Raw genomic sequence first — 19,528 nt, 5'->3', positions numbered from 1 at the left:
ATAAAACCAAATGCTTGCTCTTTGAAATAACCAGTAAACTTAGTGTAAATCTCACTAACATATGACTGGTGTCTTGTTTGTTGTTGTTTTTTTTTTTTTTTTTTTTTTTTGAGACAGGGTCTCAATCTGTAACCCATGCTGGAGTGCAGCAGCATGATCAGGGCTCAGTGTAGCCTCAACCTCCTGTACTTAGGTAATTCTCCTGTCTCAGCCTCCCTAGTACGGGGCTACAGGCATGCACAGCCACGCCTGGGTAGTTTTTGTATTTTTTGTAGAGATGGAGTTTTGCCATGTTGCCCAGGATGTTCTCGCACTTCTGGACTCAAGCAATTCACCTGCCTCAGACTCACAAAATGCTGGGATTACAGGTGTGAGCCACCGCCCCGGGCCTGGTGTCCTGTTCTTACAGCTCCTAAGTTATCTTCTGATAAACCAAGCAGAGACCAGGCGTGGTGGCTCACACCTGTAATCCCAGCACTTTGCGAGGCTGAGGCGGGCGGATCACCTGAGGTCAGGAGTTTGAGACCAGCCTGGCCAACATGGTGAAACCCTGTCTCTACTAAAAATACAAAAATTAGCTGGGCGTGGTGGCACACACCTGTAATACCAGCTACTTGGGAGGCTGGGGCAGGAGAATTGCTTGAGTCCAGGATGCGGAGGTTGCAGTGAGCCGAGATTGTGCCAACGCTCTCTAGCCTAGCTGACAGAGCGAGACTCTGTCTCAAAAAAAAAAAAAAAACAAACAAACACAAAGCAGGTATCATACCACTTTTCTGATTTAAAACCTCTGTTGGTTCCCTATTGTCTAAGAATAAATTAAAATACAATTTTCAGCATCATTTACCAGTAAGCCACCACCTCTTTCACTCTAAATTCTGCCACACTGAAAGCATCTCCCAGACTGTTAGGCCCTTTCAGTCCTCTGTGTATTATGTATATTGTTTTCTCTGCTAACGATGCCCCCTCCTCTGCTTTTCCAAGTAGTCTAAAACTCAGCTCTAAGGTCACCTTCTCAGAGAAGTCTTCCCCAAATCTCCAGGCAAGTTTGTTGTTCAGCTTTTAGCCTACCATGAAACTTTAGTTACACAGTCACGCATTGCTTAACGACAGGGATACGCTCCAGAAGTGCACTGTTAGGCGATTTTGTCCTTGTGCAAACATCAGAAAGTGCACATACAAAAACCTAGATGGTTTAGCCTACTACAAACCTAGGCTATATGGTATAGCCTATTGCTCCTAGGTACAAACCTGTACAGCATGTTGCTGTACTGAATATAGGCAACTGTAACACAATGCTATTTGTGTATCTAAACACAGAAAATGGCCTGTAATCCCAGCACTTTGGGAGTCTGAGGTGGGCGGATCATGGGGTCAGGAGTTTGAGACCAGCCTGGCCAACATGGTGAAACCCTGTCTCTACTAAAAATACAAAAATTAGCCAGGCATGGTGGCATGCGCCCATAGTCCCAGCTACTCAAGGGGCTGAGGCAGGAGAATCGCTTGAACCCAGGAGGTGGAAGTTGCAGTTAGCCGAGATCACGCCACTGCACTCCAGCCTGGGGTACTGAGCAACACACACACACACACACACACACACACAGAGAGAGAGAGAGAGAGAGAGAAAACATACAGTAAAAATACCGTAGAAAGATAAAAAATGGTACACCTGCATAGGGCACTTGTTACGAATGGAGCTTGCAAGACTGCAGTTGCTCTGGGTAAGTCGGTGAGTGAGTGGTGAATGAACGTGAAAGTGTAGGACATCTGAATATATTGTAGACTTTATAAACACTGTACATTGAGGTTACACTAAATTTATAACAAAATGTTTCTTCAATAATAAATTAACTTCAGCTTACTGAAACTCTTACTTTATGAACTTTCAAACTTTCAAATTTTTAAAAAACTTTTGGACTCTTAGAATAACATGTAGCTTAAAACACAAACACACTGTACAGTGGTACAAAAATGTTTTTTCTTTATATCATTATTCTATAAGCATTTTTATATTTTAATTTTCTTCTAAGTTTTAAAACATTTTTGTTAAAAAAGACACAAACACACATATTAGCCAAGGCTTGCACAGGGCCAAGATTATCGATATCACTGTCTTCCTCCTCCATATCTTGTCTCACTGGAAGGTCTTCAGGGACAATAACCCATATGGAGCTGTTATCTCCTATGGTAACAATGCTTTCTTCTGAGTACCTCCTGAAGGACCTGCCTGAAGCTGTCTTACAGTTAGTTTTCTTTTTATAAGTGGGAGTATCCACTAAAATAAAGATTAAAAGTATAGTATAGTAACTACATAAACCAGTAACATGGTAATTTACTATCATTTATTACATGATTTATATGCATGTGTTATATACTATACATAATTGTATGTGCTATACTTTCATACAACTGGCAGCATAGAAGGCTTGTTTACACTAGCATCACTATGAACACGTGAGTTGTGGTTTGTGCTATGGTATTACAACACTTACGACGTCACTAGGTGACAAGAATTTTCCAGCTTCATTACAGTGTCTGGGAACACCATCATATATGCAGTCTGTTGTTGACCAACATATCATTATGTACTGCATGCCTGTAGTCTGTTATAGTCTGTTACAGAATATTCAACATTAAGAGAGACAGTATAACATATTAGTTACACAGGCTTTGCAATTAATTGTATCACTTACTAACTATTTAACCTCAAGTCAGATATGTTCTGTGTGTAAGATTCCTTATCTGGAAAAAAAGAATAATTATCAGAACCTAACTCATAGTGTTATTTGTAGAAATTAGGTAATTTATTACATGGAAAGCACTTAGATTAGTATTTGGCACAAGTGCTCAGTAAGAGAGGGCTATTATTACTGTTATTCTACTGTAATGTACATTTACCAGTAAATGGTTATTTATTCCCATTAGCAATAATTTTCTCAATAAAGAGAACCAAATCTTAAGTTTGTATCCTTAGTTCATAGTAAGTGGTTGGTGAATAATAAATGTTAAAAAAAAAAAAAACTTGCATAGAGTTATATAACTGGTAAGTGACAGCACTAGATTTTCTGTTCAGATATTCTGAGTTCTGGGTGTGTATTTTACTATTTCTCACAAAAACTTACATATTACAACATAAAAAAATGTTTAAGCTTACAATTTATGTATCCTAGTTCTCATCCTAAAGAAAGCTTTTGCAGGACATCTTACGTATCTCCTGATAAAAATTACATTAATCATTTGTTCTAAATTGAAAAGTTACCAACTTGCTTAAAGATAATTTCATGCTATCAAATTATCAATATTTTGCATCAAACTATAAATTCCTTGAAGGAAGGTTATGCTCTCCAAATCCTTTAACATATAGCTAAGTATTTGGTACATAGTAGAACTGAAGGAATATATGTATGATTGATTCTCGTAACTTTAAGGAAAAGTACAAATTTTAAGGCTCTTTATTATCTAGCCCCTGCATAGGCCTGACCTTCTTCATGCCCTACTATTCTACTTTAACCACACCCGTCTACTGCAGGCCTCCTTGCTCTGCCTGCACACACCCTGGGCCCTCTCCTGGGGGGCTCTCTCCCTCTGGCTCTTCTACATCCAGATGATTATGAATCATCCTTTAAATCTGAGCTCAACTGTCCCTCTTCTAAGAAGCTTTCCAGCTTTCCTTTGTTGTTGTTTTTCTCATTCTGTTGCCTAGGATGGAGTGCAGTTACATGATCAGGGCTCATTGCAGCCTCCATTTCCTGGGCTCAAACCATCCTCCCACCTCAGACTCCCAGCTAATTGTTATATTTTTTATAGAGATGGGGTCTCACTATGTTGCCCAGGCTGGTCTCAAACTCCAGGCCTCAAATGATCCTCCCACCTTGGCTTCCCAAAGAGTTGGAATTAAAGGTGTGAGCCACTGTGCCTGGCTGAAAGCATTCCTGAATCTCCCAGTTTGACAGATGCCTCCCCTTCTTGTTTCCCATAGCATCCTGTGTACATCTTTATCATAGCATTTATCACATCATATAACTGTTGTTTTGATTGTCTTTTTCAACACCAGACAATGTAAGATTATGGAAGGCAAAGATCATACCCTATTCAACTTTTTTTTCCTGAATACCTGACATGGTACCTGACAAATAAGAAATGGACAAAAAAATGATTCATAAATGAGTAAATGGTGCTGAATAAGAGTTTAGAAGATAAATGATTCAGAGGCAGCTCAAGGATTAGTTAAGGTGATTTAAAATAGACCAAAGGGCCGGGCGCCGTGGCTCACGCTTGTAATTCCAGCACTTTGGGAGGCCGAGGCGGGCAGATCACGAGGTCAGGAGATCGAGACCACGGTGAAACCCCGTCTCTACTAAAAAATACAAAAAAATTAGCCGGGCGTGGTGGCGGGCGCCTGTAGTCCCAACTACTCGGAGAGGCTGAGGCAGGAGAATGGCGGGAACCCGGGAGGCGGAGCTTGCAGTGAGCCGAGATCGCGCCACTGCACTCCAGCCTGGGCGACAGAGCGAGACTCCGTCTCAAAAAAAAAAAATAAATAAATAAATAAATAAAATAAAATAGACCAAAGGGGGCAAATTTTTTCTTTAAATTTCTTATCTGTTTATTTTAAAACAAGAAAACTTAGAAGACAACTTTGTTTTTTATGGTTTGTTTAAAATCAATTATATAACTAACAAAAACGACCATTTTTGTTAAGATCATTGGGTACCCCATAATGTACTTTTTAAAACATGTTCAGTTAAAACTGATATAAATTCAGAAAATAACAACTATTTAAGAGAAGACAGGGGCAGAAGGAAAAAAATTACTAACAGAGAGTTAGGTTTGGGTGGTAAACAGATGATGGCAAAACAAAAGGCAATAAGCCAGAATCCTCCGCTGGAAATTCATGCATCAACAACATACTGAGGACAAGGAACATCCCAAAGAGGAAAACAGCTCACTAAGTGTCATAAGAAATCATGACCGAATGAGGCTGGAATGTGTGTTAAGACCTGAAAGTGATCAAAGGAAAATGACAAATGCAAAAGATTGTGCAAAATTACACTGGTAAAACCTCACAAATGAAAAAAATATGAATAAAGTAACGACATCAACAAAAATAGTAATGGTAAAATAGATGTTGGCTTCTTCACAGATTAATTATACTATTGATTAATTAGAATGAGGAGTTTTATTGTTGTTTTATATTTCTCACAAAATATCAAAATTTATACATCCAAATGAATTTTGCTCTTCCAATTAGTTATGTTGGAAAGCTATGTACACATAATGATGTTGACATGGTTTGAAATGCTTTAAAAAATTCCTCTCTACAAATTGCTTTAAGAGCATTTTGTAAGCTACATCTAAAAATCAGTATCATCATATATCATGTGTTACCAAAAATGGAATTTCCCAGTGTACTCATGTGCTTTAGTTTCAAAACTTCCTCAAAATATCTTTCTGCCTGTTACTAAATATCAAATCCATTTAAAAGATTGAAAATTCACCACTAATAATCAAAAGGCTGCACTGCACACTCTGTGTTTGCATCCCCAACTGCAATAGCATTGCTGAAATTTAATTCCTTAAGTGTCTACTATATATAAGGAACTAAAGGAATGCCGACTTCAGTTTTTACTCTGCCAATAATGTGGCTATATTCATTTTTCTAAAATTTCAAACAGATCAGAATACAACTTTCCTTAAAAGTGACAAAAATGGCTGCAATGGACTAGAGACAAAACCCTTGCAAGGTATAAAAAGGCTGCTCAAAATCTGGTGGGTCCCTAATTTTGAAGCTGTATCTTCTGCCCTAACCCTCCCCTCATCCCATACTCATACCACATCACCTATCTGCTGTTCCCTGGACACACCATGCAATTTCAAACTCTTAATGCTTCTCCCAGATGGTCTTTGTTTGAAATAACAGATTTTTCTACTGCATGGCTACCTATCATAGGTAGTTCATGACTGTACTTAATCTTAAAGCAATGTGAACACGGCTATATATTAGTAACTTGATCATTGATTCAAAGAAATATTTATCAACTCACTCCCAACCCACTTGAATTTCTCTCTGTTCCAGCCATGACTAGCTCTACTTTCAGCAGCTTATATTCACTATGTTCTTGTCACCACAGCAATTAAAGACATTTGAAGACATTAATTTGAAAAGCAAATCTTTAAAAATGTTTAGAAGAAAATGCTGGAAAATACAACCTCAGGTTAAGGAAGAAATGTCTTAAAATGAAACAAAACAAAAATTATACATACACACACACACACACAAAATTGGCCTTATCAAAATTACCTTCTGTACATCAAAATTAAAAAAAAGTAAACACAAGCTAGAAATTGGGAGAGAAATATCTGCAACATCTATAATGAACAAAAAAGCATTACATTCAAAATATGTAAAGAATGCCTTCAAGTCAATGAGAGAAAGGCAAACAACCCAATAGAAAAATGGACAAAAGACAAATAGGCATTTCACAGAAAAGGAAACATGAATGGCCACAAAAATATGAAAAGCTACACAATCTTGTTAGTCATAAGTGAAATGCAAATTAACATAACAACGAGTTAACATTTGTGTTAGGCAGAATAATGGCCCCTAAAGACGTCTCTACTACATCCTAATCTCTAGAACCTGTATGTTACATTATGTGGCCAAAAGGACTTTGCAAATGTGATTAAGTGATGCAATGAGGCCTTGCATTGGGGAGATTATTCTGTATTATTTGAGCAAGCCTGAAATAATCACAAAGAAGGAGTCAGGAGACAGAAGGAGATGTGATCAGGAAGCAGAGGTTGGAGTGATACGGACATCAGCCAGGAATGTGGGTAGCCATTGGAAGATGAAAAAGGCAAGGAACAGATTCTCCCCTAGAGCGTCCAGAAAGAATGCAGCTCTATGAACACCTTGATTTTAGCCCTGCAAGACCAGTTTTGGACTTCTGACTTCCAGAATTGTAAGATACTAAGTTTGTAATGTTTCAAGCGAGTAAGAACATGGTGATTTGTTACAAGAGCAATGGGACATCAATATACTATTGTATATCAAAAATCAAATAGGACAATACCAAATTAGTAAAGATGTGAACAAATGGGTTATAAATTTTAGTAACAGTGTTTATGGATTGGCATTATCTGGTTGGAATTATCTAGTAAAATTGACCATATACAGATCATATGAATCAGCAATTCCACTTAGGTATATGCCCTAAAGAAACTCACATATATCTCGAAGGAGATGTATAAAGTAATGTCCATAAGCAGCATTGATTAAATTGTAAAAACCTGAAAATAATAAAAGTGTTTGTCAATAAGGGAACCATATATATATATATGTTTTTTTGGAGACAGAGTCTTGCTCTGTTACCCAGGCTGGAGTGCAGTGATAGGATCTCGGCTCACTGCAACCTCTGTCTCCTGGGTTCAAGCAATTCTCATGCCTCAGCCCCTCAAGTGGCTGGGATTACAGGCATGCACCACCATGCCCAGCTAATTTATTTATTTATTTTTTAGTAGAGAGGGGGTTTCGCCATATTGGCCAGGCTGGTCTTGAACTCCTGACCTTAAGTGATCCGCCCTCCTCGGCCTCCCAGAGTGCTGGGATTACAGGTATGACCCACTGTGCCCAACCTGATGGTAAGTCTTACTGAGCTTCTTCAATTGTTTGTCGCATATACACTCAATTGATGTTTTTCAATATAGCCTTATTCAAGATTTGTATTTAATAGCCTTGTTCAAGATTTGTAATTTTTTACCATACATATGCATCAATTGCTAAATATTACATCACATACTTTTATTTTAATCCCTCTATTTCAATCTGTGTATTATTCTCTTCATTCACAGACTGCATGGGAACATGAGACTCATTTGTGGTTATTTGATAGCAAATAACGTATCTCCCTGTGAATTATTTTCTTAAATCTAAGGAGTAAGAAAAAAAATACTACCCTTGCTTCACCTCAAATATACCATAAAGATAAACAAATGAAGCAATACAGTTATTTCTGAAAGTACTTTGCAAGAAAGACAGCCATATCTTGGGCAAATACTCTTCCTTTCACCAAATCTTTTTCTCTTTTGTTCAGCCTGTCAAATTACATTCCTTTTATTTTGAGGGCTGAATTCAAATGTCTTTGTTTTCCAGGAAACAACTTAATTGGCCTCTAACTAGAATATGATCTTCACAATCATTAAAAAAAAAAAAAAAAAAGGTGCAGTGGCTCACGCCTGTAATCCCAACACTTTGGGAGGGCGAGGCAAGCTGATGGCTTGAGCTCAGGAGTTCGAGACCAGCCAGGGAAACATGGCAAGACCCCGCCTCTACTCAAAATACAAAAAAATAGCCAGGCATGGTGCTGTACGTATGAGGTCCCAGGTTGAGGTAAGAGGATCGCTTGATCCCAAGGGGTGCGTGAAGGATGCAGTGAGCTGAGATTGTGCCACTGTACTCCAGCCTTGGTGAGAGAACGAGACCCTGTCTCCAAAAAAAAAGATTATTAAGATCTATTATTAAGATCTATTTTTCTGTTTCTGTTTTAAAGTATGTCCGTTTGGGCGTATTTATACTCAATTATAAGGACATGAGAAACATTATCTCATGCAATCTTCAAAACATTGTTAGTAAGTAGTATGAATGGGACTTGAAGTCATGCCTTTTGACAGCTCTTTGCTCTCTGTAAGAATGCATGTTAGAGAGGCCGGGCGCGGTGGCTCAAGCCTGTAATCCCAGCACTTTGGGAGGCCGAGGCGGGCGGATCACGAGGTCAGGAGATCGAGACCATCCTGGCCAACACAGTGAAACCCCGTCTCCATTAAAAATACAAAAAACTAGCCGGACGTGTTGGCGGGCGCCTGTAGTCCCAGCTACTCGGGAGGCTGAGGCAGGAGAATGGCGTGAACCCAGGAGGCGGAGCTTGCAGTGAGCCGAGATTGCGCCACTGCACTCCAGCCTGGGGGACAGAACAAGACTCCGTCTCAAAAAAAAAAAAAAAAAGAATGCCTGTCATGTCTGTGCCATCATCTCATATCCGCTCATCCCAAATTCACATATAATCCTCATCACCTAGAAAAACAAGCACTGAGTATCCACATCAAGGCTCTCAGTCAACAGCCAATATTCTAGTTTGGTCCAATTTGAGGCTATTTCTCGCCCTACCGCAGGTATAATAAAAGCATGTTAGGATTTATGGAGAGTATCTCCAATAAGTGCACAGCTCCACCACCACTCCTTGAAGATGAATCTGGTGTGAGGTCAGTCATCTGTTTCTTTATATTCAACTTTTAGTGGCTGGCATAGTACCTGACACACTGAAGATGCTTAACGAATGGATGGATAAATGGATGGATAGAATGAGGCAGAGAATCTTCCTGCTGACACACCTAACTTATCTTTTCCACAAATTCCTCTATTCAAATTTTAAATTATATGTATATTATGTATATATAATCTGATCTTTATGTACTTTTTAGGGATATATAAATGAAAAAGATTAGGAAACTTACGAAATTCTTAAACACACTTTAAAATAAAAGGTGATAGTAGTATGACTATCAGGGACACAAAAATTACTTGTTAGTGGATTTATACCCTTTGTTAATCCGAGTATTATTGTTTCCCTTAAAAAAGTTTTTTTTTGAGACACAGTGTCATTTTGTCACCCAGGATGGTGTGCATGGCATGATCAGAGCTCAGTGAAGCCTCAACCTCCTAGGCTCAAGTGATCCTCCCACCTCAGCCTCCTGAGTAGCTGGGACTACAGGTATGCACACGTGGCTCATTTTTTCAGTTTCTGTAGAGTTGGGGTCTCACTACATTGCCCAGGTTGGTGTCAAGCTCTGGGCTAGAGCAATCGTCCCACCTCGGCCTCCCAAAGTGCTGGGATTATAGGCATGAGCCACCATGCCTGGCCTCCCTGATAAGTTTTGCATCAGACAGTCTACAAATGAAATATAAAAGTGTATTTATATTCTCATGGCTGGGGGATACATTCTCACTAAAGGAGTTGGAAGAGTGGAGGGGTAAACGAAAAGAAGAGCAAAAAACCACGTGTCTCTGTCCTTCCACCATATCAAAATATAAGAATGATTACTACCATTAGACATGTCCTAATTACATCATTTCTCTGTTGATCACATGTAGCCTATTTTAAAAAATGCCTTTAGGGAAGAATCAGAAGAGAAGTGTTATTCTTATCAGTTAGCTATTTAATATATTATGTAAATCTATCTGAAACCATGACAATATTTGAAATATGTGGCTTCTCTAATTTCTGGGGAAATAAGTAACTGAAGTGAATTAATTCTCCAAGTGTAAATCAGTTTACCATATTTTTCTTGGTAAGTCTCATCATCTTCTTAGAAGGAAAGCAATGTCATAAAATATAAAATACTACCTTGAATAAACTGGCACAGAACCCCTCTGGCAGTGAGGAACTATTTCCTAGGCTTATTTATTTTTATAACATTCCATAATAAGATCTAACTCACATTATTCTGAAGAGCAATCTAAAAGAGTAATGCCTTTTATATCATTACTGAAGGATTAAGCATACCTAGCTGTTATTTTCATTCTACTTGTCTCCTTTTACATTTTACAATTAACACCTCAACTAGAGCTGGGGAAAAGGGAAAGACTATACAACTGAAATCTTCTAGTTGAAATATTTGCTAGGAGGTTTAGCATTTGGAGGTTAAAATTAAGTTTCTCATCTACTTATTGTATTTCCAATATCTAGGCTTTTGAATTCAGTGGCTTAAACAGAAAATACAAACTACATGAAATAAATGTTTCCATATAAAGACCTAACTACCCCTAAAAAGCAGATATAACGTTGTATTAATGATCAAAATAAAATATATATATATATATGTTTGTGATGTCTCAAAATTACATGCTAAAAATTACAATTTGAATTGAGAATATTTTTCAGGTAGGGAACAAAGAATGCAAAGGGGACTCAAAAAGCTGTAGATTACTTTTTAGTTTTTCTTTCTTTGTGAAATTACACAAAACAAAGTCATTCTATGGTCAAAACTGAGTCACTCCAAGACATTTAGTTGATTTTGGTTTATGCATATATTTATGTTCCTAGTAGAACATACACTAAGTCATTCAAAAATATTGAGAGCTATGCCAATGTTGATTACTTAAAATATTTGGACTTATTTTTTAAAGCAACCTATTTCTAACATGAAACTTATTATTGATCTAGGTTTTTTAAAAAAATATTCACTTGCTTTTAATTTTTGACTGATTTAAAAATGTTTGTACCATTTAACATACACTTAGAGTATATATACACTTGTACTCTCATACTTCAGAGAAGAGAATAACTCATTTAATTTCAAATCCAGATGTCTCCTGAAAAGCAAAATCTAACACTTAAATAACATGGGAAAAAAGAGACCCTAAAGAAATTACATTTAATTATAATTAAAGAAATTGGTCAAGAATTAACAATACAGATATCTCAAGGATCATAATGGTTACTAGTTAAGAGTGTTAAATATAATTTAAATGGACTTAGGAAACATAACAGGTAACAATGACCATGAAACTTGAAAATTAAATTACATAATTTTTAGACTTTGAAAATAATCTTCTACCAAACCATGGTAATAAAATCAGTGACTTTAGGCCACTTTGCACCTAATAGATTAGCAACAATCAGAAAGCTGGAAAATGCTGTGTCCTTAGACATGTGGACAGAAACTACATACACGACTAGTGAGAAAATGAACTGGATCTAAAGGGCAATTCTGCATCACTTGGAATCTTGCGTTCCTCTTCTACATCTACACTCCAAATGATATAAGAACAACTGACCAAGGTAAAGGTGAGAAATCTCAGAGGCAGACCCATATATCTAATCAGAACCAAACATGTGATAATTGTCACAGAAAAGAGTATATCACAATCATGTAAATGGTACTGAGAAACTAACTCACTAATTTTAGAATACAATTAAACTAGACTCCTCTCTAAAGCCACATACAGAGGTGCGTTCAAAATGGATTAAAGATCCAAGTATGAAAGGTAAACTATAAAGCTAATAGAAGAGCATACATATTCTTTGTTGTTGTTGTCTGAGGTGAAGTCTCACTCCGTCACCCAGGCTGGAATGCAATTGCATGATCTCAGCTCACTGCACCCTCCGCCTCCTGGGTTCAAGCAATTCTCCTGTCTCAGCCTCCCGAGTAGCTGGGATTACAGGCGTGTACCACCATGCCTGGCTAATTTTTTTTGTATTTTTGTAGAGATGGGGTTCCACCATGTTGGCCAGGCTGAACTCATGACCTCAAGTGATTCACCCGCCTTGGCCTCCCAAAGTGCTGGGATTACAGGAGTGAGCCACCACGCCCGGCAAATACATACATACATACATACACACACACACACACACACACACACACACATATATATATAAAATGAATCAAGTACGAACTCTGAAAGGATAAATTCAAAATCGCTTACCATATATAAAAATAAAATGATGAATGTAATTACTTCAAAATTGAATATTTTTGCTCAGAAAAGAACACTGTAAGCCAACAAAGAAAGAGAGAACACAATAGAAGATATTTAAAATATCCAAAACTGACAAGAATTAGAGTATAGAATTTACAAGTAATACAAAAAAAAAAAAAAAAAACCCAAGAAAAATACAGCAATCCCACTGGAAAAAAAGGCGTAAAGTATGAACAAGCAATCTGGAAGGCCATTAAACACAGAGGTGTTAGAGGTGTTTTAATTTAATTAGTATTCAGAGAAATGCAAATTGAAACAAAATGCCACTTTGCACCTAATAGATTAGCAACAATCAGAAAGCTGGAAAATGCTGTGTCCTTAGGACATGTGGACAGAAACGACATACATGACTAGTGAGAAAATGAACTGGATCTAAAGGGCAATTTTGCATCACTTGGAATCTTGCGTTCCTCTTGTACATCTACACTCGGAAGAAATTCTCTCCTTGGCAGCAATTTTTTGGAAGCTACTTAAGAGGTCCATCACTGAGCAAAAGAACAGGCAAACCAAAGTTGATACATAACTATATATAGTTATTTAAAAGTATGTATTTCAGATCCATTTAATTGGACACATCTTAGAAACATAGTGATGGGTAAAAAAAAATTAAAAAACAAGATGAGATACATTACAATGTAACTTTTGGAAATTAAAAATACATGGACAGAAAGCAAACATTTTACAAGGACACACATTAACAAAAGACAACATTAACTACTTTAGAATGGTTGTGTCTGTCCTTCATTAAATTTATAGGTCTTTAATAATTACTTTGCAATACTTCTGAATTTAGTTCAACCCTAAAAATCAGTTTTATATAAAAATATATTTACATTAACAACTGAAATTACTTATATACCAACCAATTCATTTCTTAAGTTAGTCTCAACTGAACCACATTTATTTGTTTATTTCTTCCTTTTTATTTTCTTTAATGGAATGCTTCACGAATTTGCATGTCATCCTTGTGCAGGAGCCATGCTAATCTTCTCTCTGTGCTGCGAAATGTGAGCACAACTGAACTATGTTTAAATCAGATACATGTATTTTTTTTAAAGTGATTCTTAGCTGTTTATCATCAACACAGCCATTTTGTTCCTTTTAATCCTCTGACACAAAAAAAATTCCTTAAAATAAATTTCATCTGCTTAGCAAGTAACAAGAAAAATACATGTATTTGTAGGAATATTTAGAGAGGGAAGGGAGGGAGGGAGGGAGGGAGGGAACTGGTTTTTCAATAGGTATTAGATATTAAATAAATTGCACAACTTTTAATAGCAAAATAAATCTGAGTTTCTTCCAGTCTTCAAACAAACCTACCCATGGTCTCCAACAACAAAAAAGTCATGCTGGGAATACCAACACTGTTCTGGTAGTGTTCAATACCCTAGATTTGCCTCTAATAAAAATAGAGCAATTTCCTATTAGTATTTTGGAGTCATCACAACTTTGGCATAATCTCTCAGTCTTTCTATGAATATACGATGAAAAGTATGGTAAAGAATGATCACTTTTACAACATAATATTCTGAATCATGAATAATTTATAAAACGTTAAGCATTATGCTGAGTAGGTGCTTGGGATACAGTGGTACATATCAACAACCTGGAACATGTGGCATTTACACCATGTGCCAGGAAATGACAATTCATTTAAGATAGACATGATATCTGACCTTGTGGAGTTTAGAAGCTGGGTGGTAGCAAAGATGATGAAGAATGATAAAGGCTATGCATGTTATACCAGGGACACACAGGAAGACTAGGGAAAAGTACATCAGGGAAACCTAATCTAGCTTCAGGGAGGTGGGGCTGTGGGGAAGAAGAGTGTTAGGAAAAAGAAGCACATTTTTAAAAGATTGTCAATTACAGAAGAAAACAAATGAATTTCACTGGCCTAGCCTAAGACCATTCCACCCAATCAGATTTTTGCAGGTTGGTTTCTGCCCATTGGCTTGTAATCAGTATTTCCAAGTGTAAAACACCAGTCATTCTTTCCTTGAATCATTTTAAGTCTAAGGGGACAGCGTCAGTAATTAGCAGCTCAGGCTGGAGTTAATCTCTAAGGAACTCTCATTTCCTGCCTCTATGTCAGTTTTTGTCCAGGAAATATAGCCTTAAGATCCATAGCCAAGTACAATGCTAGGTATTTTCACAAAAATTTATTCATTTATTTCCTACCACAAAATGGTATGCCTACTTTATACACTTAAAATACGGAAGCTCAGACTTTAAGCAGCTTGCCAAAAAGATCCAACAACTAGCATTAGCTAAAATTTGAATTCAAGACATATAAGTCCAAATCCAGTACTCTTTTATTAAATGGTAGCTCTTTGTCTTTATGAAATACCTTTACTTACAAAAGCAATGGCAATTTTATTTTCTGGTTGTTCCTACCAAAGATAGTACTATTTGTTCTTCCTTAAAACATTTGGACAAAATGATCAAGTATTTTTGTCCCCAAGAAGAAAAAAAAAAAAACCCCATAAAACCCATGTTTACTTTGTGTATCTTCCACCAAGGGTGTAACCAGATTGGTGACAAGAAATATGACTCATGAGCAGTATCTTGGCAAAGAATTCTTAGCATCTCTAGATACATCTGACACATAGGGGAAATGTTACATACATGTAACTACATTTTCTTTTCCTTTGAGGATTTCCAGCTATCTTTAATTCAAATCTGCCACAATCCTAACACATGCCTCAATATTAAATACAGAATAATATTCAGAATATTAAGGAAATCATTTCTTGGCAGAACTTGTCAAAGGCAAATACGAATAAAAAACTATTGTTGAGGTAGTCATGGTGGCTCGTGCCTGTAATCCCAGCACTTTGGAAGGCCAAGGCGAGAGGACTGTTTAAGCCTAGAAGTTCCAGATTATAGTAAACTATGCCTGTGACTATTAGCAATTAAACACAGCAATGTATTATGTCATTTAATGAGTTCTGAGCAATTCTTTTATTAATGAGAAAATGAGATAATAACCTTAGAAAAAAACTCCAATATCAAGAGTACTTAACTATTAACCTTATTCTTCTGTGAATAAAATAATATACTTTCATATTATTTTCCAAAATGATGACTTTTGATTTAAAAAAGATACTCAGGTTCCATAAAGTTTTTTTCTTGCATATCCACTAAAATGTAAATGCAAAATATTTCTGCCTTCGTCTACTGTTCTTACTTTTTGCTGAATGAAGCTAAACTAAATAGTGGCGTGTTAGATCCAGCTTCTACCAGCTCATGAGAGCTGATGGCTAAATTTTCAGAAATTTTGGACATCCAGCTGTCAAACTACAAATAGCTTGGGACCAGCCAAGGTAAGAATATTTGCACCACAGCAATCAACAAACACTAAAAATTGGGGCTTTTTTTTTCTTGGCTAGCTGGTTGTTATAAAGCTTGTCAGTATATCAGCACTGTGCTTAGGCCACATTAGTGTTTCAGAAGCTTATATTTTTTATCTTCTTTTCTTCTCTACTTTATTTCTCTTTTCCTGTAAACACTGATTTTATGCTTTTATTTTTTCCCCAAAGGCCTTGCCTTGAAAATACTTAGACTACTTCAAAAAGTTCAGATATTGTGACTAACGATCTAAAGTAAAAATATTTTTTCACCAAAATATTCTCACAGAAAGTGTATCCCTGAATCCTTATCTGATTGGCCTGATTTATCATATTCTACTACTTTAAAAGCACTGTCCCTATTTCTTGTCAGGGGGTGCTAACAGCAAATTTTTATTCCTTCCAGTGAATATTGTGCTTGAAGCTTCTACATGTATTCCTCATAAAACATAAATGAACAATATTATCAATACTAAAATGTGTGCAGTCTTTTGTCTGAGCAATATATTTTGTGCATGATATTACACATCCACAGAGACCTTTTGCATTAAACTACGAATCATTATGCAAAAATAAAAGACAAAATTGATTAGTTCCCTTTTACAGAAGAAGAAATAAAGACAGGTTGAAATTTCTGTAAAGGCAACGAAACTAAGAAACAATGTTTAAATAGTCTCAATATGTGATTTAAAAAATTCTGGTTTGATTCACAAAAATGCTGCATTACAGGGACAAGCAATAGACTAGCAAGAACAGGTGGCAGTAAAAAAGTTCCAGCGTCAGGCAGATATGAATTTCAAATTCTGTTCCTCCATTCACTATCTATGTGCCCTCAGGAAAAGTAAATCAAACTACCCTGAGCTACATTTTCCTTAATAGTAAATGGAGATGAGTATGATACTGGCTTTATAATGTTGCAAGAAAAGAGAGTCAGAATACATGTGATACGACTACCACATGGAAGTCAATCAATGTTTAGTTATTACATGATTAGAATTGGTTACTGCAAAACCAACCAATGACTTTGAATTGGAATTAAGAAAAAAAATTAATCATTTCAATAAACAAAGAGTATGTTCCAAATTCTTACAGCCAGTATATGATAAATATGGTGGGAATTGTAGCTCAAGATCCATCATACCTTGCTCCTGTAATGGGCTTTCATGTATTGCAGAGGCTATAAAATAAAATAAGCAAGGTTTCCACAGACTCCTATGCAAATAGGTTCTTGTTGCAATTTAGGTTCAGCCAATCAAACTTACTTGACCCAGCTTTTTTTTTTTTTTAAATAGTGTCTCACTGTAAGCTAGGCTGGAGTACAGTGGCACGACCATGGCTCACTTCATCCTCAATCTTCCAGACTAAGGCAATCCTCCTGCCTCAACCTCCTGAGTAGCTGGTACTACAGGTACACATCACCATGCCCAGCTAATTTTTGTATTTTTTGTGGAGACAGAGTTTCACTATGTTGCCCAGGCTGGTCTTGAACTCCTGAGCTCAAGATATCCACCTGCCTTGGCCTCCCAAAGTGCTGGGATTACAGGCATGAGCCACCACACGTGGCCTTGCCCAACCTTTGAAAAGGAGAAATGAAGCAGAGACCACACTGTCAATGATACACATACATTTTTTAGCTGCAGTGTTGGACAGAGATCCTAGTACCCAGTAATTATCCGGCTGGCTGCTGGGAGGCAGTGCATGTCACATCTATTTGCCCGGTCATAATAGTTACAGTACGACTGGAGCAAGCACCAGTAGAGGCAGCTTTCTGCAGTGGCACTGAACTGTGTGTTCTAGAGCCGGAGTTGAGAACTTTCTCAGTTAAGGGTCAGATAGCAAATATTTTGCCAGGCGGTTTCTGTTACAACTACTTAACACTGCCACTGTAGTGTGAAAGCAGCCATATATAATAGGTAAGTGAGCATGTATTGCTGTGTTCAAATAAACAATGACATTTGAGTTTCACATTTTTTTCATTTTTAATTTGAGAAAGTATTTTGTTATATTGTCCAAGATGGTCTCAAATGCCTGGCCTAAAGCAATCCTCCTCCCACTTTGGGCTCCCAAGTAGCTGAGACTACACTACAGGTGCCCACCACTGTGCCTATTGTGAATTTATTAATTTTAAGTGCCACAAAACATTATTTTTCTTTTGATTTTTTCAAATATTTAAAAATATAACAACCATTCTTAGTTTGTAAGACATAGACAAGCAGGTGATAGGCCAGGCTTTGCCCAAAGGCCATAGTTTGCCACCCTACAATAGTCTCCTGATCCACACAGACAGCCGCAGCTCCCTTAGAAACCAGTGTTGAGGTATACCACTGGGATATGTTTCTAAAGTTTAACCATGAGCCCAAAATCTGTTTCATCTGCCCTTTCCTCTCTTCCATGATTTTGTAAGCAACTAATGCCAGGTAATAAGTATTTTCCTGCGTAAACTGCTAGAACAAATTCTATTATCTGCAACTAAATCCTGACTGATTCATAGTGCTACACATATATAAGCACTTTTTATTTTCAACCAAAAAAAAAAAACCCCTTATTATCTTTCAGGTGTACACCATAAAATATTTATTTACAAATTAATTTTAATGCATTAAAAATATGAGTTTACAACTAAAAACTACACACAACAGAATGCCATTTTAAGAATACATTATTTAATTGAAATTTATTTCAAACTAGGAGCACAAACCACCTAATCCACAAGAATCTACAGATTCTGCAGAACACCATGATAAATATAAGAAAACGCCTAAATAATAATTTGCAAGTATTTATTATGTTTTAACCACAAAAATATAAAATTATATAATGGGAAAGAAAAACTGTTCACCTCCTTTCAGTGATTAGGGAACCTGCATTAGATGACAGAATGAAAAAGCAGAAAACAGGAGAACTCAACAGACATTTTGCTTACGGAAACTCTACTTTTTGTTTTTAGGGAAGCATAACTACATCTCTAAAGTCTATGATGGCTCTAGAGTATCTTAAGTGGCAACTGCATAATCTTTGAGCACTATATTCATTTCTCTCCAGGCATTAAAAAGTCAAATTGGGACAGACCTTCAGTTCACACCAATAATAGTAGAACTAATCCTTCCTGGAAGGTACAGCAGAGAAAAACCCTGGAAACAGAAATTGTCTAAAGGTAATTTAGAAAAATGGCCTTCAATTTTTTTTTTTTTTTTGCATGCATGCAATCCCTAACATAAGTCAGAATCTTTACTATTTTTAGGTTGATATCTAATACTTTTCAACCTGAGTTTAAAGAGTTATAAAGGATGGCATTATAAGCATTGACAGTTTTAAATAAAATAATACATCATGCTTTGGAATGTATCCATGGGATCTAAATATAGTGTCACAATCAACATCCTCCATTACATATATATATATTTTTTAAGTTATTCTTTAACTGTCAGAAATTTAAACTTATTCTGAATCACAATTCAGGCATTATATAATCTCTTATAAAGTGTGCATGTGTGTGTGTGCATGTGTATAAGAATCTCCAAAAAAAAGGACTCTAAAAAAAAGTATTAGGGCTAAATACTTTTTAAAGTATTTTAAAGGTTTTAAAATACTTTTTTGAAAGTAACCATCATTTTGTTAATATCAAATATCCAATGTTCAAAATCTC

At 36.5% G+C, this 19,528-nt stretch overlaps 1 protein-coding gene and 1 non-coding gene across 8 annotated transcripts in view; both read right to left on the bottom strand.

Annotated features, from left to right (window-relative positions):
- WDFY3 (WD repeat and FYVE domain containing 3) overlaps positions 1-19,528 on the bottom strand; it is a 303,349-nt gene that overhangs the window by 204,811 nt on the left and 79,010 nt on the right. The window lies entirely within an intron of this gene.
- LOC116477440 (U6 spliceosomal RNA) lies at positions 13,461-13,564 on the bottom strand. The gene has a single exon (XR_004250458.1). It is a non-coding gene; the product is annotated as a U6 spliceosomal RNA (small nuclear RNA).

This window comes from Hylobates moloch, unplaced genomic scaffold, assembly GCF_009828535.3.
Source record: "Hylobates moloch isolate HMO894 unplaced genomic scaffold, HMol_V3 SCAFFOLD_2, whole genome shotgun sequence".
In the NCBI taxonomy this organism is placed as follows: Eukaryota; Metazoa; Chordata; class Mammalia; order Primates; family Hylobatidae; genus Hylobates; species Hylobates moloch.
The sequence above is the reverse complement of the archived record's forward strand: the minus strand, read 5'-3'. Positions and strand labels throughout refer to the sequence as shown.